The 26,263-nt window shown below is 45.5% G+C and overlaps 1 long non-coding RNA gene across 1 annotated transcript; it reads left to right on the top strand.

Moving 5' to 3' along the window:
• Positions 1-5,924: 5,924 nt before the first annotated feature.
• On the top strand, positions 5,925-25,392 carry LOC117528398. Its single transcript, XR_004565756.1, has 3 exons — positions 5,925-6,059; positions 16,995-16,999; positions 25,381-25,392. It is a non-coding gene; the product is annotated as an uncharacterized LOC117528398 (long non-coding RNA).
• Positions 25,393-26,263: the final 871 nt, after the last annotated feature.

Genomic DNA, 26,263 nt, shown 5'->3' with positions numbered 1-26,263 from the left:
TATCTCGGCTTTCAGTGCTTACCAGTCGAGTGAGTATAAGAGAAATTGTGGAGAGCTGGGCATGTCCTAAAAAATTTTCACCGAAAGCCAGATAAATTTTTCGAATGGTTTCCAGCTGCCTGTCTCTAACAGTTTCTGAAAAAATTCTGATGGAAAAAAAGCCCAAATCATTCCGCCATTTCCTGACAATGAAAATTCGATGAGGGGGCAGGACAACTCCTCCCACAAGGCGTGCTCACAGGCGAATGATGCAACCGACAGGCGTGGAAAAACTCACGCATGCGCACGAAGGTTCAAGCTTGGCTGACGTAAAAACATATGAATCAAATCCATATAGTTTTTGAAAAAAATAAAAAGGTCGGATACTTTTCTAATAGACCTCGTATATTTAACTGTGTTTAGACTGGAATCAAATGTTATCCCAGCACAGGAAATTTTACTCAGCAAAATTTCCTGTGTTCAGGTCTGTGATTCGTGACACTCAGTTGGCTTGAGAGTTTTTAAGGTATTACCGCTTCCCAAGATGCAGTTTATTATAATATAATATAAAAGATAATTGAACCACACATAAATACTTTGACCTCAAGTCAGCATCAGTGTATTTTATGAATGTAATGAGTGAAAAATTCATTGTGGGGGAACTGATTATTCCCCTTTGTGAAACCTCAGGGTTTGACTGAATTAGCAACTGAAACTACAAAAATTACAGAGTAATTGGCAAAAATGAAAGCAGATAATTAGTGATTCCCAAAACCTGTAAAATGTGGCCCATTTGGTGAATTTTTTTTTTTTTTTTCACTCTACTGTTCTGCTATGTCAGACAGTTATTTACCATTCATCATTCAGAGACAGCAGGTCATTGTCATGTGACCAAAATGCAGGAAGTAGCCTTGTCACATGACCCTTGCCATATTCACATGAGTAAATGTCCCTGCTTGAAGAAGCACCAAAGGCTTTTCCAGTCATTTGTGCCATTTTTCTTAAATTTCTGCTGTTGTATTCGTGGGGTCGAGGACTTGTGAAATGAGGATCTTCGGTTCAACTTCCCATCACACAGGGGGCTCCCTGAGGCACCCTTGTGCAAGGCAGTTAATTCCCAAGAGTTGCTCATGGTGTGCAGTAAAACACCTCGCATGGCAGAGCAGTGACACGCATGTGTGTGTGTGTGTGAATGTGAGGCATCATTGTAAAGCCCTTTAAGCGCCCGTATCATCTGGAATAGAAGTGTAGTTTATTTGAGTGCTAGGAGTTCAGTGTGAGAATAACCACGGCTTCATGCTTCATAAAGGAACATAATGACACAGTTCTCAGACCGGAGTGGCAACTACAGTATATTGGAAACCGATTCTGGGGAATCAAAGAAAATAAATCTGCTGTTGGAAAAAAATCAATGCAACATTTATGTCAAACATTTTATAGATTTGAGAAGAGAGTAAATAAAGCAGTGAAAGGGAAACAATTCCCATTTCCATGTTCTCAGTCCCAGTTAAGTGAATGCAGCATTAAGGTTCTGCTCTTATGAGGTCTTGTAGGTTTGGCTTTGTAGCCGCTGCCTTAATGCGTTTCCACTCCGGAGGGAGCATCCCCTGCCGGTGGCCTCACTGGTGCTTAAAGAACACGGTCAGGAAGGATTTCCCAGACACTGAGTCAAGAGATGATTTATGCTTAAGTACTTTTGACAGGTCGACAGATGCTGTGGTGGATTTTCTTGTTTTCCGTAAACCCCCCAGCCATCCTGTTATTGGCCCTCAGCAGTGACAGGAGCATCACCTGTCCAGGGTGAGCCCCGCCTCGTGCTCTATGACTGCAGGGATAGGCTCCAGCTCTGCGTGACCGTTAACTGGACTAAGCGGTTGACAATGAGTGAGTGAGTGTGTATGTCAGAGTGAGCAAAGAAAGCTTGAATCATTGACCCCAATGACACTGTCCTTTGATAAAAACAAATCATTTAAGGGCAATTCCATAACTGACCGCCGTCCACATATCAAGACTGGTGGACCTGAGAGAGGAGTAGCAGTGGCGGCTCCAGGGATTTTTTTCTGCAGGTGCTATGAGGGAGCTTGGTATTTTTATGAGGGTGCTATGGGCTCTTGTGTCACGACGGTTCTCTGCTACACCTCTGCCACATTCACGGGCGTGGGTACACATAGCCACATTCTGATCTGTGACAGTCACTAATGACATACAGAATGAACAAAATCACACACACACACAAACCTAGGTAGGCTACTGTTCAATACAAATATTCACAGACCTACACGTAGCCTATAGCCTCACGACAAAAATGCCAACAGCAGGCAGAGAGAAAATCTTCCCCTCCCATTGATGTCTTCATAACAGCATGATGCACCTGAGCAAAAGCATCAATGATTTGGTTGCTGTCCAGAGGACATGTTCTCTGAGGGTTAATTACCAGAAGTCACTGGTTTGTCTGTGCCTACTGCTGTTCCTCAGGTAGTTCTTCAGGCCACACAGACTTCACTTCTTTCCAGTTCCACTCATGGATATTTAGGCAGCAAAAACTGAACCATTTTGTGCAACTTGAAACTACACTCGCTGCAGTATGATGTCATCATTGATGCTGAAAAACTCGTCCATGCCTTTCTCTCCTCTAGGCGTGACTACTGTAACTCTCGTCTCTTTGGGATCTCTGGATAAAAAAACCTTCAACGGCTCCAATACATTCAAAACAGTGGAACTAGAATTCTGATGAGGGTATTTAAACAGGAGCACATTACACCTATACTCAATAACCTTCACTGGCTCCCCATCACCAATAGAATCCATTTTAAGATTGCCCACTAGTACATCCATCCATGGCAATGCCCCCACATACCTCAAAGACCTCCTCACTCCCTGCTCATCCTCCTGCTCCCTCCATTTGTACAGCAATAATCTTTCCATCCCCCTTGTACCAAACGTGTCACCATGGGAGACAGGGCCTTCTGTTCAGCTGCTCCTCATGTATGGAACTCCCTCCCTGACCACCTGAGGGCTCCACAAACTGTGGAAGCTTTTTTAAAAAAGCCTCAAGACATGCCTGTTTAGACAGGCCTATCACATGTCTCAATAATTTGAATCTGTTGCATCTTAGTCTTTTTGGTCTATTTTATTATTTTATTTTGGTTTTATTCTATTCTGCTGACTGTTTTTATCTTTTTATTGTGATTATCCTTGGTTTTATTTAATTTTTTCTGTAGCACTTTGAGATTTTTATTAATGAAAGGTGCATTATAAATTCAATTTATCCATCCATCCATCCATCCATTTTCTTCCGCTTTATCCGGAGTCGGGTCGCGGGGGCAGCATCTCAAGCAAAGCCGCCCAGACCTCCCGATCTACACACACCTCCCCCAGCTCCTCCGGGGGAACCCCAAGGCGTTCCCAAGCCAGCCAAGAGATGTGGTCCCTCCAGCGTGTCCTGGGTCTTCCCCGGGGCCTCCTCCCAATGGGACATGCCCGGAACACCTCTCCTTCGAGGCATCCAGGGGGCATCTGGAAAAGATGCCCAAGCCACCTCAACTGACTCCTTTCGACATGGAGGAGCAGCGGCTCAACTCCGAGCTCCTCCCAAGTGACCGAGCTCCTCACCCTATCTCTAAGGGAGCGCCCAGCCACCCTGTGGAGGAAACTCATCTCGGCCGCTTGTACTCGCGATCTCGTTCTTTTGGTCATGAGCCAAATCTCATGACCATAGGTGAGGGTCGGAACGTAGATCGATCAGTAAATCAAGAGCTTTGCCCCCCTACTCAGCCCTCTCCTCACCACGACGGTCCGATACAGCGACTGCATCACTGCAGATGCTGCACCGATCCGTCTATCGATCTCACGCTCCATCCGTCCCTCACTCGTGAACAAGACCCCGAGATACTTAAACTCCTCCACTTGAGGCAAGGACACTCCACCGACCTGAAGAGGGCAAAGCACCTTTTTCCGGTCGAGAACCATGGCCTCAGATTTGGAGGTGCTGATCTTCATCCCAGACGCTTCACACTCGGCTGCAAACCGCCCCAGTGCACGCTGAAGGTCCTGATTTGACGAAGCCAACATAACCACATCGTCCGCAAACAGCAGAGACGAGAGTCTGTGGTTCCCAAACCAGACCCCCTCTACACCCTGGCTGTGCCTACAAATTCTGTCCATAAAAATAATGAACAGAACCGGTGACAAAGGGCAGCCCTGGCGGAGGCCAACGTGCACTGGAAACAGGTTTGACTTACTACCGGCAATGCGAACCAAGCTCCTGCTGTGGTCGTACAGGAACCGGATAGCCCTTAGCAAAGGACCCCAGACCCCGTATTATTATTATTATTATGATTATTATTATTATTATTATTATTATCATGGCATTGTTGAACGTGATGTCATTGAACATCACATTACACTCATTTTGTGTAAAACAATCAGTTCTGTTGATGAGTGTTTATTTTATTTTATGAGTGAAATATTTATCTAATCACATAAATCTAAAAACACCAGAAGTGTCTTACTGTGGAAAACTGAAAGGATGATGTCATCACCCTGCCTCATGCTGTTAACAGTGTAATTTTACTCTGTAATTTAGCATTTTATTTATTTATATTTTTTTAACTCTTCTTGATGGTGGTGGGACAAAGTGCTGACGTCCTCCAGCTCAGTCTGAGAAACTCACCCAGAGCAGACAAACACTGAGGGACTTCTTTAAAAACTCTTAACAAGTAACTTCCATCATAAGGAATTAATGCATTTCCAGATATCATCTTCCAAAACAAGTGTGTCATGTAGAGAACAGTTTTTATCTGTGATGATGAATTCTGGCAACAGGTCAAACTTTATTTAATCTGTGAGCCGGCTTCTAAAGTTTTAGCGTTCGTTGATAGTACCACATTTTCTTCTCCATTTTTTTGTAGAAGTGTAACAGCGCTACATACAGGCCTGGCATACGTACTACAGCATTTTCATGCAGTGTCATTAGATTTGTGAGAACGTTGATATTTCTTGAATGGAACACTTTTTTAAAATGACAAAGAAAAAGACTGTAGGAGAAGTTCAGTTTCAGTGTAGACAAGGCCTTTAAAACATGGGATGGAATTAAAATAATACATGAGGAATTATTTTCTTGGGGGTGCTATGACAAATCCAGGGGGAGCTCTAGTGCTGCCTATGGCCAGGGCTTGCCTCAAAGACTGAACCTATTTGTATACCATGACCTGGATGACTGAGGATCTCCACAGACTCCATGTGACATTTTTACCCTACACGCCAGCCCGTCTCAGTCCAGACTATTCATGGTTGTAACTCCATGATGGTGGAATGAGCTACCTGTTTCTGTCAGAGCAGGAGAGTCTCTCTCTATCTTCAAGAACCTCTTGAACACCCATCTCCTCGAGAGCTCCTCTTCTCCTAACTGCCCTCCTTCACAGTCCTCTTTACTTCTGCACTTATCCTCCTCTTTCATTAGATGCAGTACTTTGTACTTAGCGCTTTTTCTAATGTCTTTTACTTACACTTGATTGTCTGTTCCTTGTAAAATGCTTTGGATAAAATTGTCTGCTAAATGAGGAAATGTAAATGAGCACGACTGGGTTTCACCAAGAACCCTCTAAGGACCGCTCACTTCACTCAACACACTATTGATTCTTCTCTGCTGTAATAACTTTAACAAAATTGATCAGATTATCGCCATATTTGAACTGTACGTCCCACATGAGTGTATGTCACAAACAAGAACAGGTTTGATCAGCACCCTTTCTCTGCCCCTGACCAAGGCAGCATCTCTACATCTGGAGTTGGCCCCCAGGTGCCGGCCTGTGGCTGCTCGCTGCCCCTAGAGGCTGGATTGTGTGTAATTGTAATTCAGGTGGGTTAAATGCAGAAGACACATTTTGTTGTTTGTGTTTATCTATGTACAGTTGTAGCAGCTGCACTCTGCGTTGTGTTGTTATGACTCCGCCCATTTGATCCCCTCGGGATGCGAAGTCACGGTCCTTGGCATGGGAGTCGGACTCTCTAACCAGAAGGCTAAAACCCAGGGCTCTGGCCTTGTGACCAGTGAATCCTTTTGAGCTGTTGGGAGTGAGGTTTACTAACTACATCTGCACAGCGACACCTGCTGTTACACATATACAATAAAGGCTCTCGTTCTTCTTATTCTTCTTTAATAAATACATAAAATGTGCTGCATAAAGTTTTGCAATAACTTTTCGAGCTTTGAATTTTGAAACCAGAACTGTTAGTATTCTGTTTTCCCAAATCTGGGTGTGGGAACATGATCTGATAATAGAGAAACTTGAATCTTTGACTGGACTGGGTTGCTTGATGTGAGGACGTTTCGCTTCAAATCGCAGAAGCTTCCTCAGCTAAAATTCTTGCTCTGGTAGTCTGACTTCTGTCTGAGTCTTGTAGAGAAGAATAAACAGAAGCCACAAAAGCTGGAGTTTTAAACCTAACCAGACCCCTCCTACTGAGAGGCAGACCACCATGTGGAGAACACACAATATTTTGTGAACAAGATCAAGGACCTACAGCTGGAGGCAGATGAAACTATGGTGTCATTTGATGTGACATCGTTGTTCACCTGCATCCCCACTGCTGAGGCCGTCTCAGCTGTGAGGCAGAGACTGCTGAAGGATGTGTCTCTACTTGAAAGGACCAAACTCACACCAGACCACATCTGCCAACTCATGGAGATCTGTCTCAACACCACGTATTTCCTGTTTAGGGGGAAGTACTACAGGCAGATTCATGGTTGTGTGATGGGGTCTCCGGTATCCCCCATTGTGGCCAATCTGTACATGGAGCGAATGGAGAAGACAGCCTTGACGTCTTTCACGGGCATCTCTCCCAGTCACTGGTTCAGATATGTTGATGACACATGGGTTAAAATCAAGCAACAGGAAGTTGAGAATTTTACAGAACACATCAACTCGGTGGACGCCAATATCAAGTTCACACGTGAGGATGCCAGAAACAACCATTTAGTCTTCTTGGACTGTGATGTTACGATTGGAGAGAACAGGCAGCTCCAGACAGGGGTTTACAGAAAACCAACTCACACTGACCAATATCTGCTCTTTGGCTCAAACCACCCCCTTGAACACAAGCTTGGGGTGATCAGGACGCTTCAACACAGAACCCTACAGGTGCCCACAACTGCAGAGGGAAGGGCTAAAGAACAACAACTTGTCCGGAAAGCCCTCACAGTATGTGGGTACCCACGATGGTCCCTGGACAAAGTGCAGAAGTCCCAGAGAACAAAGAGACCAGATAGACAGGAGACGGAGACAAAAAGAAGAGGAGTGTCTCTCCCTTATTTAGCAGGAGTAGGGGAAAAACTACAGAGGATCTTCAGACAGCACAAAATCCCAGTTTACTTTAAACCGGTTAACACCTTGAGACAGAAATTAGTTCACCCTAAGGACAGGATCCCTAGTTACAAACAGAGCAATATAGTGTATTATATCAGATGTCAGGAAAACTGTAACGAACACTACATAGGTGAGACTAAGCAACCTTTAAACAAGAGGCTATACCAGCACTGCAGAGAGGGCGCCAGTGGACCTCAGTCTGCAGTTCATCTCCACCTTAAAGACACTAACCACACGTTTGAGGACAAGGAAGTTAAAATCTTAGCCAGAGAGAAGAAATGGTTTGAGAGAGGGGTCAAGGAGGCATTCTTTGTGAAACGTTTGAAACCCAGCCTTAACCAGGGAGGGGGTCTGAGACACACTTTATCCCCTGTTTACAATGTGGTACTCAGGTCAAAGCAGTTTCAGTCTTTTGTTCATGGTAATGAGTCATTCACATCATCAAGGGAGCCATCAGAAAGGCATCCATCCCATCATTAGAGGGACAGCTGTCCTGCGTTAGGTGTGCTAACTACAGCACAATAGGTGCTAGTTAGAGCTATTGTTTAGTCACTAGCCTATAGCAGTCTGCCTCTCAGTAGGAGGGGTCTGGTTAGGTTTAAAACTCCAGCTTTTGTTGGCGTCAGACTTCCAGAGCAAGAATTTTAGCTGAGGAAGCTTCTGCGATTTGAAGCGAAACATCCTCGCGTCAAGCAACCCAGTCCAGTCGAAGATTCAAGCTTCTCTTCTATGGAAACGACCTGGACAACTGAGAGACTACACAGAAACATGATCTGAGTTTGCAGCACAGCTGGTTGGTTTTATTTGAACGCTGTGGTACGGAGGACGTTCACCATAGGAGTGTTTGTTCCTGTTTTAATTGTTGCTGAAATTTTCATTTGTGGAAAAACCTTTGGGACTAAAAGAAGACCTGAACCGGAAAGGAGAAAACAAAATGCACCAAGCGTGATGACATCACTGCGCGAGTGAGACTGTTACCGATGTTGAACCTTCAGTTTGAATTTTGTTGTGATGTGCATCTCCTCCTGTGCATCACTGCACACAGGAGGTTTCTCTTTGACAGTCCGACACGTTGTCTGATGAAGGACGCTGTTGCCTTTAGTGATGTCTGTTAATTCAGTGACTGGCCTCATTAAGGTTGATGGCGTAATGGTGACATTTTGCATGCAAAAAGAGGAAGATGCAACAATTGTGCAAATCATCTGTCTGTGCAGCTGACACCAGAGGACCTCATGTGTGACATAGACAGTGGCAAATGGGCAAATGGTGGAGAAATGAGTTTTCCTGCAGCATGCATGCCAGTGCCCCCCCCCCCCCCCCCACACAGACACACACACACACACACACACACACACACACACACACACACACACACACACACACACACACACCCAAAAACACAAGACATCTGAGGCTCTGTACATCCCAAAAATGGCACAAACTAACCAATAAATTATGACTCACCTGGACAGATCAGGGAACACAAAAAAATGAGTATCCTGGTTTAAATTTGGAGCGTCTGAATAAAAAAAAAAAAGCCTCATTAAAAGCCAAATAATTGTACTGGCTTTTGAGTGGGGGGGGGGGGGGGGGGCTGTGTGAGTGTTTGTGTGTGACAGCCAGAGAAAATGTTCATACATTTTGTGTGTCTTTCTTTCTCTCTGACAAGAAAATGAGTCATTCCCTCAACAAACACGCACACATGCACGCTCAGTTTTTGACTGCATGGGGGCAGATCACATGATCATCATTAGGTCTGCAGAATAGCTGCAGCAGTTTACAATAATATCCAGCTCCTGCTGCGCTTTCAAACATTTATCATACGTGCACATTATACGCACACGGACTCATTTGCCTTCGAGGAGCTGTGTGATTTCCTCATTAACTTCTTGAAATGTAATGAGTCATTGAGCCAAGTTCGGTGGCTCTGTTAATTATGGCCCCGTTTCAGTAGACTTCTCCATGGCAACCCCAAGTTCTGTCTGTCACCATATGAGAGATGAGGGAATGAAGACATTTTCCCATTATGCCTCCACCCCAGAATGCATATTTCTTCCCAAGACAGGCCTGTCGAGAGTCACACTGCTAATCTGTGAGCTCCCTCTGCTGGAAAAACACTGAACCATTCTGTCTGCTTTTCCTCTGCTCCTCCCATGTCCTTTCACTGATTTCTACACAACTTCATATCTCAGTGATCGTCGACCCCAAAACTAAACCTAAAAGGGATTGTTTTGGAAAAGGTCAAGGCCACTGGGGTCAAAGGACTTGGCACAAGTATGGATGTAGGTTCCAAAATTAGCCAAAAAGCTCAAATTTGCCAAAATCAGTCACTGGGACCAAGGTCATGTAGGCTGTGTGACTCTTCCGGGGTCTTATTGCTGATTCCTACCAAGCCTGGTTTGTCACTGAAGGTTGACCCTGAAATAATTTCTGTTTGTCTGAGTATTTCTGCACTGAGAGTGGATGTCCTTGTGTTGACCTCACTACAGCTGATACCACTCCCAAGCCTTTAGGTGACCCTAAACACAAGATTGGTGTGAATAAATCAACTGTGGGAGCAATTTTATGAAAATGGAAGACATACAAGACCACTGATAATCTTCCTCAATCTGGGGCTCCACGCAAGATCTCATCCTGTGGGGTCAAAATGATCATGAGAACAGTGAACAAAAATCCCAGAACTACACAGAGGGACCTGATGAATGACCTGCAGAGAGCTGGGACCAAAGTAACAAAGGCTACACACTACGCGGAGAGGGACTCAAATCCTGCAGTGCCAGGTGTGTCCCCCTGCTTAAGCCAGTACATGTCCAGGCGCATCTGAAGTTTGCCAGAGAGCATATGGATGATCCAGAAGATGATTGGGAGAATATCATGTGGTCAGATGAAACCAAAATAGAACTTTTTAGTAAAAACTCAACTCGTAGTGTTTGGAGGAAGAAGAATGCATTCCAAGAACACCATATCTACTGTGAAGCATGGGGGTGGAAACATCATGCTTTGGGGCTGTTTTTCTGTAAAGGGGACAGGACGACTGATCCGTGTTAAGGGAAGAATGAACACTGACAGTCCCTCCGACGAACATCCAGGAGTTTCTTCACCGTCCAGGCTGGTTCTCCATCGATGATCCGGGTAGGAGGCAGTGCTGGTCCGGGGGAGCAGAGGTCCAAGGTGTGGTAAGGCTTGATCCGGGAAACATGAAAAACCGGGTGAATCCGCAGTGAAGCCGGGTGTTGGAGCTTCACTGCAGCTGGGCTGATCACTTTAAGGATCTTGTAGGGTCCAATGTAACGGTCGGTTAGTTTCGCGGAGTCTGTTTGTAGAGGGATGTTCTTTGTGGAGAGCCAAACCTCCTGCCTGGGCTGGTATGTTGGGGCCAGGGCACGTCGGCGGTCCGCATGGTCCTTAGCCTGTGTCCGGGCCTTCAGGAGAGCAGAACGGGCTTTCTTGCACACCCGATGGCATCTCCTAATTTGGGCCTGGACCGAGGGCACCTCGACCTCTCCCTCAACGGCCGGAAACAACAGTGGTTGATACCCCAAGCAGACCTCGAACGGGGAGAGGCCGGTAGATGACGACACCTGGCTGTTATGTGCATTCTCGATCCAGGCCAGGTGTTGACTCCAGACCGTCGTGTGCACAGAGGTGACACATCTCAAGGCCTGCTCCAAGTCCTGGTTAGCCCGCTCTGCTTGACCGTTAGTTTGTGGGTAGTACCCGGATGACAGGCTCACCGTGACCCCCAGCTACCTACAGAAACTCCTCCAGACCTGCAAGGAGAACTGAGGATCATGGTCTGATACAGTGTCCCTGGGGATACCATGCAGATGCACGACATGGTAGACCAGGAGGTGTGCAGTCTCCTGCGCAGTCAGGAGCTTCGGGAGGGCCACAAGTGGGCCGCCTTCGAGAACCGGTCCACTATTGTCAGGATGACTGTCTTCCCCTGGGAGGCAGGGAGACCCATGACGAAGTCCAATCCACTGTGGGAACAGGAGCGACGAGACATAGGCAACGGCTGGAGAAGCCCCTTCTCCGGCTGGTGGTTAAGCCTTGCCCCTGGTGCAGGTGGTGCATGCCCGGATGTAGTCCCTGGTGTTGGCTTCGACTGACAGCCACCAAAACCACTGCCGGACCACTGCCACGGTCCTTCGCACCCCCGGATGGCAGGAGAGCTTGAAACTGTGACAGAAGTCCAACACTGCAGTCCGAGTGTCTGGTGGGACATACAGTCTGTTGGGTGGTCCACCTCCGGGATCCAGGTGTCACGTCAGGGCCTCCGTAACAACTCCCTCCATGTCCCACGTGAGGGTTGCGACAATAGTGGATTCCGGTATGATGGTGTCCGGTGGGTCCAACAGCCTTCCTTTAACTTCCTCTTCATGCACCCAGGACAGCGCGTCAGACCAGATGTTCTTGGTGCCGGAGTGGTAGGTGATCTTGAAGTTAAAGCGTCCAAAAAACAGTGACCATCGGGCTTGCCTGGGGTTCAGCCGCTTAGCGGTCTGGATATATTCCAGGTTCCGGTGGTCAGTGAGAACCACAAATGGGACCACAGCTCCCTCCAACAGATGTCTCCACTCCTCAAGGGCCTCTTTCACAGCCAGGAGTTCCCGATTGCCAACGTCATAGTTCCGTTCGGCAGGGGTTAACCTGCGGGAGAATAAGCACAAGGGTGGAGAACACTATCGGACTCCCTGCTCTGGGACATCAAGGCTGCTATCCCTGAGTCAGAGGCATCCACTTCAACAATAAACTGGCGGCTAGGATTGAAATGTTTAGCCGCATGTTCTCCTTGAATTGCTGGCTGTCTGAGTGGTGTCCAAAAAATGAGGTGGGCTTCATAGATAATTAGCAAAGCTTCTGGGGAAAACCTGGTCTTGTTAGGAGAGACGGCATCCATCCCACTTTGGATGGAGCAGCTCTCATTTCTAGAAATCTGGCCAATTTTCTTAAATCCTCCAAACCGTGACTATCCAGGGTTGGGACCAGGAAGCAGAGTTGTAGTCTTACACACCTCTCTGCAGCTTCTCTCCCCCTGCCATCCCCTCATTACCCCATCCCCGTAGAGACGGTGCCTGCTCCCAGATCACCAATAACCAGTAAAAATCTATTTAAGCATAAAAATTCAAAAAGAAAAAATAATATAGCACCTTCAACTGCACCACAGACTAAAACAGTTAAATGTGGTCTATTAAACATTAGGTCTCTCTCTTCTAAGTCCCTGTTGGTAAATGATATAATAATTGATCAACATATTGATTTATTCTGCCTTACAGAAACCTGGTTACAGCAGGATGAATATGTTAGTTTAAATGAGTCAACACCCCCGAGTCACACTAACTGTCAGAATGCTCGTAGCACGGGCCGAGGAGGAGGATTAGCAGCAATCTTCCATTCCAGCTTATTAATTAATCAAAAACCCAGACAGAGCTTTAATTCATTTGAAAGCTTGACTCTTAGTCTTGTCCATCCAAATTGGAAGTCCCAAAAACCAGTTTTATTTGTTATTATCTATCGTCCACCTGGTCGTTACTGTGAGTTTCTCTGTGAATTTTCAGACCTTTTGTCTGACTTAGTGCTTAGCTCAGATAAGATAATTATAGTGGGCGATTTTAACATCCACACAGATGCTGAGAATGACAGCCTCAACACTGCATTTAATCTATTATTAGACTCTATTGGCTTTGCTCAAAATGTAAATGAGTCCACCCACCACTTTAATCATATCTTAGATCTTGTTCTGACTTATGGTATGGAAATTGAAGACTTAACAGTATTCCCTGAAAACTCCCTTCTGTCTGATCATTTCTTAATAACATTTACATTTACTCTGATGGACTACCCAGCAGTGGGGAATAAGTTTCATTACACTAGAAGTCTTCCAGAAAGCGCTGTAACTAGGTTTAAGGATATGATTCCTTCTTTATGTTCTCTAATGCCATATACCAACACAGTGCAGAGTAGCTACCTAAACTCTGTAAGTGAGATAGAGTATCTCGTCAATAGTTTTACATCCTCATTGAAGACAACTTTGGATGCTGTAGCTCCTCTGAAAAAGAGAGGTTTAAATCAGAAGTGCCTGACTCCGTGGTATAACTCACAAACTCGCAGCTTAAAACAGATAACCCGTAAGTGGAGAGGAAATGGCATCTCACTAATTTAGAAGATCTTCACTTAGCCTGGAAAAAGAGTCTGTTGCTCTATAAAAAAGCCCTCCGTAAAGCTAGGACATCTTACTACTCATCACTAATTGAAGAAAATAAGAACAAGCCCAGGTTTCTTTTCAGCACTGTAGCCAGGCTGACAAAGAGTCAGAGCTCTATTGAGCTGAGTATTCCATTAACTTTAACTAGTAATGACTTCATGACTTTCTTTGCTAACAACATTTTAACTATTAGAGAAAAAATTACTCATAACCATCCCAAAGACGTATCGTTATCTTTGGCTGCTTTCAGTGATGCCAGTATTTGGTTAGACTCTTTCTCTCAGATTGTTCTGTCTGAGTTATTTTCATTAGTTACTTCATCCAAACCATCAACATGTCTATTAGACCCCATTCCTACCAGGCTGCTCAAGGAAGCCCTACCATTATTTAATGCTTCGATCTTAAATATGATCAATCTATCTTTGTTAGTTGGCTATGTACCACAGGCTTTTAAGGTGGCAGTAATTAAACCATTACTTAAAAAGCCATCACTTGACCCAGCTATCTTAGCTAATTATAGGCCAATCTCCAACCTTCCTTTTCTCTCAAAAATTCTTGAAAGAGTAGTTGTAAAACAGCTAACTGATCATCTGCAGAGGAATGGTCTATTTGAAGAGTTTCAGTCAGGTTTTAGAATTCATCATAGTACAGAAACAGCATTAGTGAAGGTTACAAATGATCTTCTTATGGCCTCAGACAGTGGACTCATCTCTGTGCTTGTCCTGTTAGACCTCAGTGCTGCTTTTGATACTGTTGACCATAAAATTTTATTACAGAGATTAGAGCATGCCATAGGTATTAAAGGCACTGTGCTGCGGTGGTTTGAATCATATTTATCTAATAGATTACAATTTGTTCATGCAAATGGGGAATCTTCTTCACAGACTGTTAATTGTGGAGTTCCACAAGGTTCTGTGCTAGGACCAATTTTATTCACTTTATACATGCTTCCCTTAGGCAGTATTATTAGACGGTATTGCTTAAATTTTCATTGTTACGCAGATGATACCCAGCTTTATCTATCCATGAAGCCAGAGGACACACACCAATTAGCTAAACTGCAGGATTGTCTTACAGACATAAAGACATGGATGACCTCTAATTTCCTGCTTTTAAACTCAGATAAAACTGAAGTTATTGTACTTGGCCCCACAAATCTTAGAAACATGGTGTCTAACCAGATCCTTACTCTGGATGGCATTACCCTGACCTCTAGTAATACTGTGAGAAATCTTGGAGTCATTTTTGATCAGGATATGTCATTCAAAACGCATATTAAACAAATATGTAGGACTGCTTTTTTGCATTTACACAATATCTCTAAAATTAGAAAGGTCTTGTCTCAGAGTGATGCTGAAAAACTAATTCATGCATTTATTTCCTCTAGGCTGGACTATTGTAATTCATTATTATCAGGTTGTCCTAAAAGTTCCCTAAAAAGTCTTCAGTTAATTCAAAATGCTGCAGCTAGAGTACTGACGGGGACTAGCAGGAGAGAGCATATCTCACCCATATTGGCCTCTCTTCATTGGCTTCCTGTTAATTCTAGAATAGAATTTAAAATTCTTCTTCTTACTTATAAGGTTTTGAATAATCAGGTCCCATCTTATCTTAGGGACCTCATAGTACCATATCACCCCAATAGAGCGCTTCGCTCTCAGACTGCAGGCTTACTTGTAGTTCCTACGGTTTGTAAGAGTAGAATGGGAGGCAGAGCCTTCAGCTTTCAGGCTCCTCTCCTGTGGAACCAGCTCCCAATTCGGATCAGGGAGACAGACACCCTCTCTACTTTTAAGATTAGGCTTAAAACTTTCCTTTTTGCTAAAGCTTATAGTTAGGGCTGGATCAGGTGACCCTGAACCATCCCTTAGTTATGCTGCTATAGACTTAGACTGCTGGGGGGTTCCCATGATGCACTGAGTGTTTCTTTCTCTTTTTGCTCTGTATGCACCACTCTGCATTTAATCATTAGTGATTGATCTCTGCTCCCCTCCACAGCATGTCTTTTTCCTGGTTCTCTCCCTCAGCCCCAACCAGTCCCAGCAGAAGACTGCCCCTCCCTGAGCCTGGTTCTGCTGGAGGTTTCTTCCTGTTAAAAGGGAGTTTTTTCTTCCCACTGTAGCCGAGTGCTTGCTCACAGGGGGTCGTTTTGACCATTGGGGTTTTACGTAATTATTGTATGGCCTTGCCTTACAATATAAAGCGCCTTGGGGCAACTGTTTGTTGTGATTTGGCGCTATATAAATAAAATTGATTGACTGATTGATAGGATCGGGCTGCACCAGAACTGGTGCAGTTGAAAACCGGTGTTTCAACTCCCTAAACACGGCTTCACACCGATCCGACCAGGTGAAGGGGACTTTGGTGGAGGTCAGGGCTGTAAGGGGGCTAACTACCTGACTGTAGCCCTTAATGAACCTCCTGTAAAAATAGGCGAACCCTAGGAACTGTTGCAGCTTCCTACGATTTACCGGTTGGGGCCAATCTTTCACCGCAGCTACCTTAGCCGGATCGGGTGTGACGGAGTTGGAGGAGATAATGAACCCCAAGAAGGACAGAGAGGTGCGATGGAACTCGCACTTCTCGGCCTTCACAAACAGCCGGTTCTCCAATAACCGCTGAAGGACCTGACGGACATGCTTAACATGAGTCTCAGAGTCCTGGGAGAAGATGAGGATATCATCTAGGTATATAAAGACGAATCGGTGTAGGAAACCCTGCAGAACATCATTAACCAAAGCCTGGAATATTGCGGGGGGCGTTAGTGAGGCCGAATGGCATGACCAGGTACTCAAAGTGCCCTAAGGGGGTGTTAAATGCCGTGTTCCACTCATCTCCCTTCCTTATCTGAACTAGATGGTAAGCATTCCTAAGATCCAACTTTGGGAATATTTTGGCTCCATGCAGGGGCATGAACACTGAATCTAAGAGAGGTAATGGGTATCGGTTGTGAACCGTAATCTCATTCAGCCCTCTATAATCAATGCATGGACGGAGACCGCCGTCCTTCTTGCCCACAAAAAAGAAACCTGCACCTAACGGGGATGAAGAATTTCGGATTAGCCCGGCAGCTAAAGAGTCCCGGATGTAGGTCTCCACTGATTCGCGCTCAGGACGTGAGAGGTTGTACAGCCTGTACTCGGCGCCTGGAATCAAATCAATGGCACAATCATACGGTCAATGTGGGGGCAGGGTGAGGGCCAGATCCTTGCTGAAAACGTCAGCAAGGTCATGATATTCAGCCGGCACCTCCGTAAAATTGGGGGGGACTCTGACCTCCTCTTTAACCTCATCGCCAGGTGGCACTGAGGATCTTAAACACTCCCGGTGGCAGGTTTCTCTCCATTGAGCCACAACCCCAGACGGCCAATCAATCAATCAGTCAATCCGGGGATTGTGTTTCATCATCCATAGGTAGCCCAAAATAACTCTGGAGGTAGAAGGTGTTACATAAAACACAATCTCCTCCCTGTGATTACCAGAGACGACCAAAGTTAAAGGCCGTGTCTGGTGTGTACTTTCTGGTAGTAGGGTGCCATCTAGTGCCCGCACCTTTAATGGTGAAGGAACGGCCACCAGAGGGAGCCCTACTGCCTTAGCCCACCTACTATCCAGTAGATTCCCTTCCGATCCTGTGTCAATCAGTGCTGGAGCGGTAAGGATTAAATCCCCACAGAGGATTGTGACTGAGAGTCGTGCGCATTTTCGTGGAACACCCGTGTGGTTTGTATGGCTCACCCTTAGCCCAGTCTCTAAGCGTGAGCATTGAAGTTTTAACCGCTTGGGGCAATTCTTCTGCGCATGCTCACTCGAGCCGCAGTAAAAACACTCTCCACGGGCCAGCCTCCTGTGTCTTTCCTTCAATATGACTTTAGCCCTGCTCGTGTCCATAGCAACGTCAGCAGGGGGAGCTGGTGCAATGCAGAGAGCCCTGGCTTTGGAGTGGGGAGAGGACGGCACTAACTCGGATCTGGAGGGGAGAGGGACAGCGCGCAGCTGGCCACGCCCTTCGTCTCGCTCCCGCTTATATTCCTCTAACCGATTGTCTAAACAAATAACCAGATCAATAAGCCCATTTAGATCCCGCGGCTGATCCTTAGCCACCAGATGCTCCTTTAGGGCCGGAGACAGCCCGTTTACAAAGGCGGCACAGAGTGAGATTGAATCCCAACCGGACCTCGCTGCTGCAATGCAGAAGTCGATTGCGTAATCAGCTGCACTCCGTCATCCCTGTCTCATTGACAGCAGCATATTTGAAGCGGACTCGCCTCTGTTGGGATGATCAAACACCTGTCGAAACTCCCTTATGAACCCAATGTAAACTGAGAGGATCCGTGAATCTTGTTCCCAGAGCGCCATAGCCCAGGCGCGTGCCTCGCCCTGAAGAAAATTAATCACATAAGCCACCCGGCTGTGCTCCGATGCGTACATAACGGCCCGTTGTGAAAAAACGAGCGCGCCCTGCATCAAGAAGTCAGCGTACGTTTCGACACAACCACCGTACGCTTCTGGGGGACTAATGTAAGCTTCGGTTGACGAGGGGGGAGACCTCTGAACGACCGCTGGATTTATTTTGTTCGGCAGCAGATCTACTGGAGGATGAGTGGCTGCAGCCGTGCCTGACGCGCTTGTGTCTACCTGCGCGGTGAGAGCCTCCATCCTACGGCTGAGGTGAGCACTCTGCTCGGTTAATAAATCCAAACAAGCAGCCAGGTTAGACAAAATGTGCTGCAGCTCACCCGGCGATCCTCCCGGTAGGTTCTGCACACCTTGCACTTCCATTGATCGGTCATCTGGTGGTAAACGCCCCTCGGAATCCATGACGTGGCCGAGTTATCCTGTTGGGAAAGTGAATGCATGGACCCACGTTAAGGGGCGTAAATGAGCGGTCAATAGGAATACCAATAAATAACATTTTATTGTGCAAAAGTGCAAACAGGTCTCAAATATGCAGAGTCCAATCAAATAACAAATGGTGACACGTGGGCAGGCCAGAGGGTAGGAGACGCCTATCCAGAGAACAGCTGGAACCCACGAAGTTCCACCACTAGCCGGAGGCCTGCAATACACCAGAGCCGCTAAGTCCTGGTACCCCAGGTGGCCACCGCTCGAGGCTGTTGGACCGGTACTGCTGACAGGAGCAAAAACAGATGAGATGGGTGTGTGTACACCCAGCAAACAGTCAGCAAAACACAGTAATCCTCCTGAGGGAAAACTCCAAATAACTCCCAGAGTACAGAGGAAAACTGGAAAACGTGCAGTGTCAATTGTTATACTTAGCAAGTAAGAAGTGAGGAGTGGAGACGCCAACTCCTCCAAACTTCCAACAAACCCAGCTACAAGCTGCAAGTATATAAATCACAACTGCAAAGACTTCAGTAGCAATGAAAGTGCGGACGGCACTAAAAGGCTGAGTAGGTTTACCTGTTAGGTAAGCTGATAACTCGGCAGAGTCTCTCCCAGGCTTTTATGGATGTGGTGATGAGTGATGACAGACAGCTGATGCCGGCCTAACAGTGCACACCTGGTGGTACCAAAAAGGCCAGTGCCCCCTCTCGAGGCCCAAACGCTGCCAACGTGGCAGGACGCCATCTGGTGGTGAGCCAGCAGTACCTCCTCTTCAGCGGCCCACACAACATATCCATTTTTTTTCCTCGCTATGTATTACGTAATGCCAATGAGAGTGTGTTTTAAAAGGGATAATTTGCATTAAAAAAATTCTTATGTTCAGCTTTCCAATTAGATATGGGCTCTGAAAATGGGGGCATTAAGTGAACAAATGGTCCAAATTTGGTGAATACATTGAGTTTGTTAAACATTTCAAAACCATTGTGGTGGCATACAAATCCAAACTCACAAAAACTGTCACCATCCAAATACTTGTGGACCTGACTGCTTAACACTGATTCACATGAATTATTTCTTTGTGATTCAGTTACCATGAAAATGTGGCCTTGAACTTTACTTTTAACCTTTCAAGGCCACCCAAGGTGAAAGGCCAAAATATTGATTTTGGCTAAAATGTTGTGAGCTGCAACTCGGTACACTGTAAAAAAAAAAAAAGTCTGCGAAATCAACAGTGAAATCCTGTGAAATGATGACATAAAGAAACTGTAAAAAGAAAAAATGTAATTTACTGCAATAATGTGTAAAATGTGGAACGAAACTGAACTGTGAATGTAACAGTAAAAATATGTTAAAATAATCATGTACCTTTGTTGAATTTACAAATGACTGTAGTTTAAACACAGAAAAATCGTAATACCTAAAAATGTACAATACAGTTAGATTTTACAGATGAGAATTTTCACAAATACAGCAAAATGTTGATAATTAAGGGTTTGAAAAAAGAGGTGATGTGTCTGTTTAACTACATTTTGAGGATAATTAAACATGAGGTGACTGTTTTGCAAAGATTTTATATTGTTAATAGACAATAAAATCTCAACAGGTTTATACTGTAAAATTTACATATTTTAAGTAAAACTATTTAAATATTCACTGTAATTTTTACAGAATTCTCCTGGAAACCACAGCTGCCAGAATGTTTCCATAAAAACAAGGGAATTTGTTTTTAGAGTGTCGGTTACTTCAGCGCTCAGTGTGATGACCTTCAGCTCGTGAAGGTCATCGGCATCAAAAAAGCCCAAAAACAAACCCTCCCCATGCGCAAAAAGATGTCGGCTTTAGAGTATCTTTGAAATATCCTGGAGCCTTTAAAATCGTTCCAGTTGTTTGTTTCTTTTCAAATGGATGATTGAAGGTCGGGCTCATCCAAAAAAGCCCCCGCACCTCTGTGAAGATGAGTGTGATCGCTCAGGGTGGAGGTGTATTTACCGCTAATAACATTTTCCTTTAAGGGTTTTGGTGGAACGACGCCAAGCCCAAATAAATTCTGGGCTGTAACGGAGCTGGCGGAGTGGAAACCAGCACTCAGGTCCTGGACTCGCTGTGTCATTTATCATAAGCGTACTGTTGTGCTCACTGAAAACCAGATGAAGGATTACTCGTGACAAAGTGACTTTTCCCAGCTTGCTAGCAGACCGCAGCCTTCGGCCTTTGTGTTGCTTCACTCACCAAAGTGTATTTTTTCTGAAGGATTTATGTAATTTTTGGCAAACCGTCTTCATTTGGAGATGGTTCTGGATAAAGCAGCCTGTTCTGGTATATAAGTATTGATTAATGTGCACCACATTTAGCTGTTGTAGCTCGTAGCTGTTTGACAGATTATCTTTATATACAAAGTGTTTGCTCATAAAATGCATTGCTAAAATATTTATTCATCATTTAAAATGAGGTTCTAATACTTTTCTGCCTGGTACAAAACACGTCTGCCTAAATTATTTAATATAGTGAGTAAGTTATAATTTTCAGACTACGAGTTCTGCTCAGGTCAAATCTACAAAAATATAAACGCAACACTTTTGGTTTTGCTCCCATTTTGTACGAGATGAACTCAAAGATCTAAAACTTTTTCCACATACACAATATCACCATTTCCCTCAAATATTGTTCACAAACCAGTCTAAATCTGTGATAGTGAGCACTTCTCCTTTGCTGAGATAATCCATCCCACCTCACAGGTGTGCCATATCAAGATGCTGATTAGACACCATGATTAGTGCACAGGTGTGCCTTAGACTGCCCACAATAAAAGGCCACTCTGAAAAGGCCACACAAGGCCACACAAAATCCTAGAACCCCCTACATAGTAAGTCCTATGTAGGTCCTAGGGCCCCTTGGTGCCGGTGCTTATCTCCGAATTCTATAGTGTCATTAAGTGTCTTGTCGAATAATACAAACAGGTTGCACAAGCAGGATACAAACCCAGGTCTACATATTGGGAGGCCGGCTCCTTATCCACTCGGCAACCTGCTCTACGATAAATGTGCAGGGGGTACTTTTTTTTAACCCCTTCATTTAAGACATATCAAGGGCCGCTGAAGAGGAGGTACTGCTGGCCCACCACCACCAGATGGCGCCCTGCTTGAAGTGCGGGCTTCAAGCAGGAGAGGGCGTCATAGCAACCGGGAGTGACAGCTGTCACTTGTCATCAGCATCAGCTGTCACTCATCCACATCACCACCACCTTAAAAGCCAGACTGCAACTCCACCTCCCCGTCGAGAAATCAGCTACCTTGAAGGTAATTTCTCTGCTACACTTAACTCTGACTTAGAGTCTGAACTTCTTTGCAGCCGTTTTCCTGTGGTGTGCCTTATCTGAGGGATTGGCGTTTGGTGTGATCAGCGACGGCTTCGCTTCACACCCCAACCAGATAAGTGGTTAGACAGGAGCTGCACGAGTGTGTGACTGGAGGTGGAGGTGCTCCCTCCCAAAAGAACACAGACTGTGGGATTACTGAGTCTGCGTACTCACACTCACCTGTGCTGTTTCTGTTCTCTGCCAGCAGTACCAGGTCTGACAGCTGGAGACAGAGACCACCTGGGGACTCAGGACTTGGTGGCTCCGGTGTTCTTCAGATCCGTTGGCGGTGAAGGCCGTGTGGGATCCGGCTCGGTTCTGGACGGGCGTCTCCTATCCTCAAGCCTGCCCACACGTTACCCAACGTGTAATTGACTATAGTTCCAAACTTGTTGTTGTCTGTATTCCGTTGTGCACAATTTACAACATTAAATTGTTACTGTTTGGCTTATCCATTGCCCGTTCTTTTACGCCCCCTGTTGTGGGTCCGTGTTCCTACACTTTCACAACAATTTTTTTAATTAAAGACGTGCGGACAGATTGCAGCGTCGGCTCGCAGCCGCCGCGACGCTCCGCCACAGGAAAAACACCTCTGTTGGAAGCCTTAAGGACAAGTTGGAACATGTCCAGCTGTTAAACAATTTCTTATATACTCACTCCACTGAAAGACATCAAAAGCCGCCTAGATTTTACAAACAGTTATCAACACAGAGGTGTTTTTCCTGTGCCGCCGCACCGCGCTGGCTGCGTTCCAATTGCGCGGACCCGTCCGCACGTCTTTCATTAAAAAAATCTCCTTTAACAGTGGAATATCCGGATAAAATGCTGAAACCGACTTCTTCTGAAACTTCTCTGTTCTCTCACGACGTCCTGGATCAATAGAGCCTGAAATGTGGAGGTTTTCAGCTTGAAACAGGCTGACGACGGCACCTGAGAGCGCTGCACGACATCCCGCTCCGTGGGAAGTCCTTAAAGCGACAGTATCACCTCAAAATCTCTCATCAGCCGTTAAAATTTTCACTGAAAACCAGCTTAATTTTTCGAACCGTGTCCACTTCGATGTGTCTCACAGGTTTAGAAAAAATTTTGATCAAACAAAGCGCCAGTCTCTCAGCAACTTCTCAGACAAAGGAATTCCGACGAGGGGCTGGACGACTCCTCCCACAAGGAGTGCTCACAGGCGAATGACGTCACCGACAGGCGTGGAAAAACTCACGCATGCGCACGAGGGTTCAAGCATGTCTGACGGAAAAACATATGAATGAAATCCATATAGTTTTTGAAAAAAATAAAAAGGACCTATACTTTATTGACAGCCCTTGTAAGTATGTGCTCTGTGCGATACTTTACAAAATGGCCAGAAGCTTATGCTCTGCCAGACCAAGAAGCAAAAACAGTGGCAGACGCCCTGTTGGAAGGCATGTTCAGCTGGTTTGGAACACCTGTCATAATCCACAGTGACCAGGGCTGGAAATTCGAGTCCAAGGTTTTCACAGCTCTTTGTGATCGGTTGAATGTGCAGAAAACACGCACCAAACCGTTACATCCACAAAGTGATGGCTTAGTGGAGCGTTTTAACCGCACGATGCATTAGCAGCTAGCAATCCTTACTGCCACTCACCAGCGCGACTGGGACAGACACATTCCCCTGGTCTTGATGGCCTACCGCTCTGCTGTCCAGAGCTCTACAAATTGCACCCCTGCCATGCTGATGCTGGCAAGGGAAATCCGGACCCCAGCTGAGCTGGTTTTTGGGCGGCCACCAGACACAACACGGGACCCACCAGGACCAGAGTATGCAAGGAAGCTGCAGGATCGTCTCGAGATAGCTCACACATTTGCCAGAGACCAGCTGGAGAAGGCTGGCATGAGACAAAAGAGGAACTACGATTTGAGAAGCAAAGGCAGAAACGTCAGGGCCGGTGAACTGGTTTGGGTCTATATGCCCAAACAAAAGAAAGGGCGTTGTCCAAAACTGGACAGTCACTGGGATGGCCCATGCAGAGTGCTAGAGCGTGTCGGGGAGGTGGTTTATAGGGTCCAAGTGCCCCCGAAGGGCAGGAAAGTAGCCCTCTACTGGGATAGATTGGCACCCTATAGGGGAGGGGCTCTCCCTTCATTTGAACAAAGTTCTACCCCGCTCCGTAGCCCAGAATGCTCAGCAGGACCAGATTCCCCAGTCTCATCTCCAGTGACATCCACTAAGCCTCTGCTGCCATCTGGGAATGAGTGTGGGCCAGCCCCACACAGGCCACAGTGACTTCTCTGCAGCTACGGGTGTTACAGTATGTTACTGCTGCAAATAAGTATTTGAACACCTTCCAACCAGCGAGAATTCTGGCTCACACAGACCTGTTAATTTTTCTTTAAGAAGCCCTCTTATTCTGCACTCTTTACCTGTATTAATTGCACCTATTTGAACTTGTTACCTGTATAAAAGACACCTGTTCACACACTCAATCAATCACAGCTGTCTAAGGACACCAGGAACAAAACTGTAGACCTGCACAAGGCTGGGATGGACTACAGGACAACAGGCAAGCAGCTTGGTAGAAGACAACAACTGTTATGATTATTTATTAGAAAGTGGAAGAAACACAAGATGACTGTCAATCTCCCTCGGTCTGGGATTCCATGCAAGATCTCACTTTGTGGGGTAAGGATGATTCTGAGAAAGCTCAGAACTACACAGGAGGACCTGATCAATGACCTGAAGAGAGCTGGGACCACAGTCACAAAGATTACATTAGTAACACATGATGCTGTCATGGTTTAAAATCCTGCAGGGCAGCAAGGTCCCCCTGCTCAAGCCAGCACATGTCCAGGCCCGTTTGAAGTTCACCAGTGACCATCTGGATGATCCAGAGGAGGCATGGGAGAAGGTCGTGGTCAGATGAGACCAGAATAGAGCTTTTTGGAATCAACTCCACTTACCATCAATCAATCAATCAATCAATTTTTTTATATAGCGCCAAATCACAACAAACAGTTGCCCCAAGGCGCTTTATATTGTAAGGCAAGGCCATACAATAATTATGTAAAACCCCAACGGTCAAAACGACCCCCTGTGAGCAAGCACTTGGCTACAGTGGGAAGGAAAAACTCCCTTTTAACAGGAAGAAACCTCCAGCAGAACCAGGCTCAGGGAGGGGCAGTCTTCTGCTGGAGGTTGGGGCTGAGGGAGAGAACCAAGAAAAAGACATGCTGTGGAGGGGAGCAGAGATCGATCACTAATGATTAAATGCAGAGTGGTGCATACAGAGCAAAAAGAGAAAGAAACAGTGCATCATGGGAACCCCCCAGCAGTCTACGTCTATAGCAGCATAACTAAGGGATGGTTCAGGGTCACCTGATCCAGCCCTAACTATAAGCTTTAGCAAAAAGGAAAGTTTTAAGCCTAATCTTAAAAGTAGAGAGGGTGTCTGTCTCCCTGATCTGAATTGGGAGCTGGTTCCACAGGAGAGGAGCCTGCAAGCTGAAGGCTCTGCCTCCCATTCTACTCTTACAAACCCTAGGAACTACAAGTAAGCCTGCAGTCTGAGAGCGAAGCGCTCTATTGGGGTGATATGGTACTACGAGGTCCCTAAGATAAGATGGGACCTGATTATTCAAAACCTTATAAGTAAGAAGAAGAATTTTAAATTCTATTCTAGAATTAACAGGAAGCCAATGAAGAGAGGCCAATATGGGTGAGATATGCTCTCTCCTTCTAGTCCCCGTCAGTACTCTAGCTGCAGCATTTGAATTAACTGAAGGCTTTTTAGGGAACTTTTAGGACAACCTGATAATAATGAATTACAATAGTCCAGCCTAGAGGAAATAAATGCATGAATTAGTTTTTCAGCATCACTCTGAGACAAGACCTTTCTGATTTAGAGATATTGCGTAAATGCAAAAAGCAGTCCTACATATTTGTTTAATATGCGCTTTGAATGACATATCCTGATCAAAAATGACTCCAAGATTTCTCACAGTATTACTAGAGGTCAGGGTAATGCCATCCAGAGTAAGGATCTGGTTAGACACCATGTTTCTAAGATTTGTGGGGCCAAGTACAATAACTTCAGTTTTATCTGAGTTTAAAAGCAGGAAATTAGAGTTCATCCATGTCTTTATGTCTGTAAGACAATCCTGCAGTTTAGCTAATTGGTGTGTGTCCTCTGGCTTCATGGATAGATAAAGCTGGGTATCATCTGCGTAACAATGAAATTTAAGCAATACCGTCTAATAATACTGCCTAAGGGAAGCATGTATAAAGTAAATAAAATTGGTCCTAGCACAGAACCTTGTGGAACTCCATAATTAACTTTAGTCTGTGAAGAAGATTCCCCATTTACATGAACAAATTGTAATCTATTAGACAAATATGATTCAAACCACCGCAGCGCAGTGCCTTTAATACCTATGGCATGCTCTAATCTCTGTAATAAAATTTTATGGTCAACAGTATCAAAAGCAGCACTGAGGTCTAACAGAACAAGCACAGAGATGAGTCCACTGTCCGAG

This window comes from Thalassophryne amazonica, chromosome 16 (genome assembly GCF_902500255.1).
Source record: "Thalassophryne amazonica chromosome 16, fThaAma1.1, whole genome shotgun sequence".
Taxonomy (NCBI): domain Eukaryota; kingdom Metazoa; phylum Chordata; class Actinopteri; order Batrachoidiformes; family Batrachoididae; genus Thalassophryne; species Thalassophryne amazonica.
Note: the sequence above shows the minus strand (reverse complement) of the source record. Positions and strands in the feature narration are given on the sequence as shown.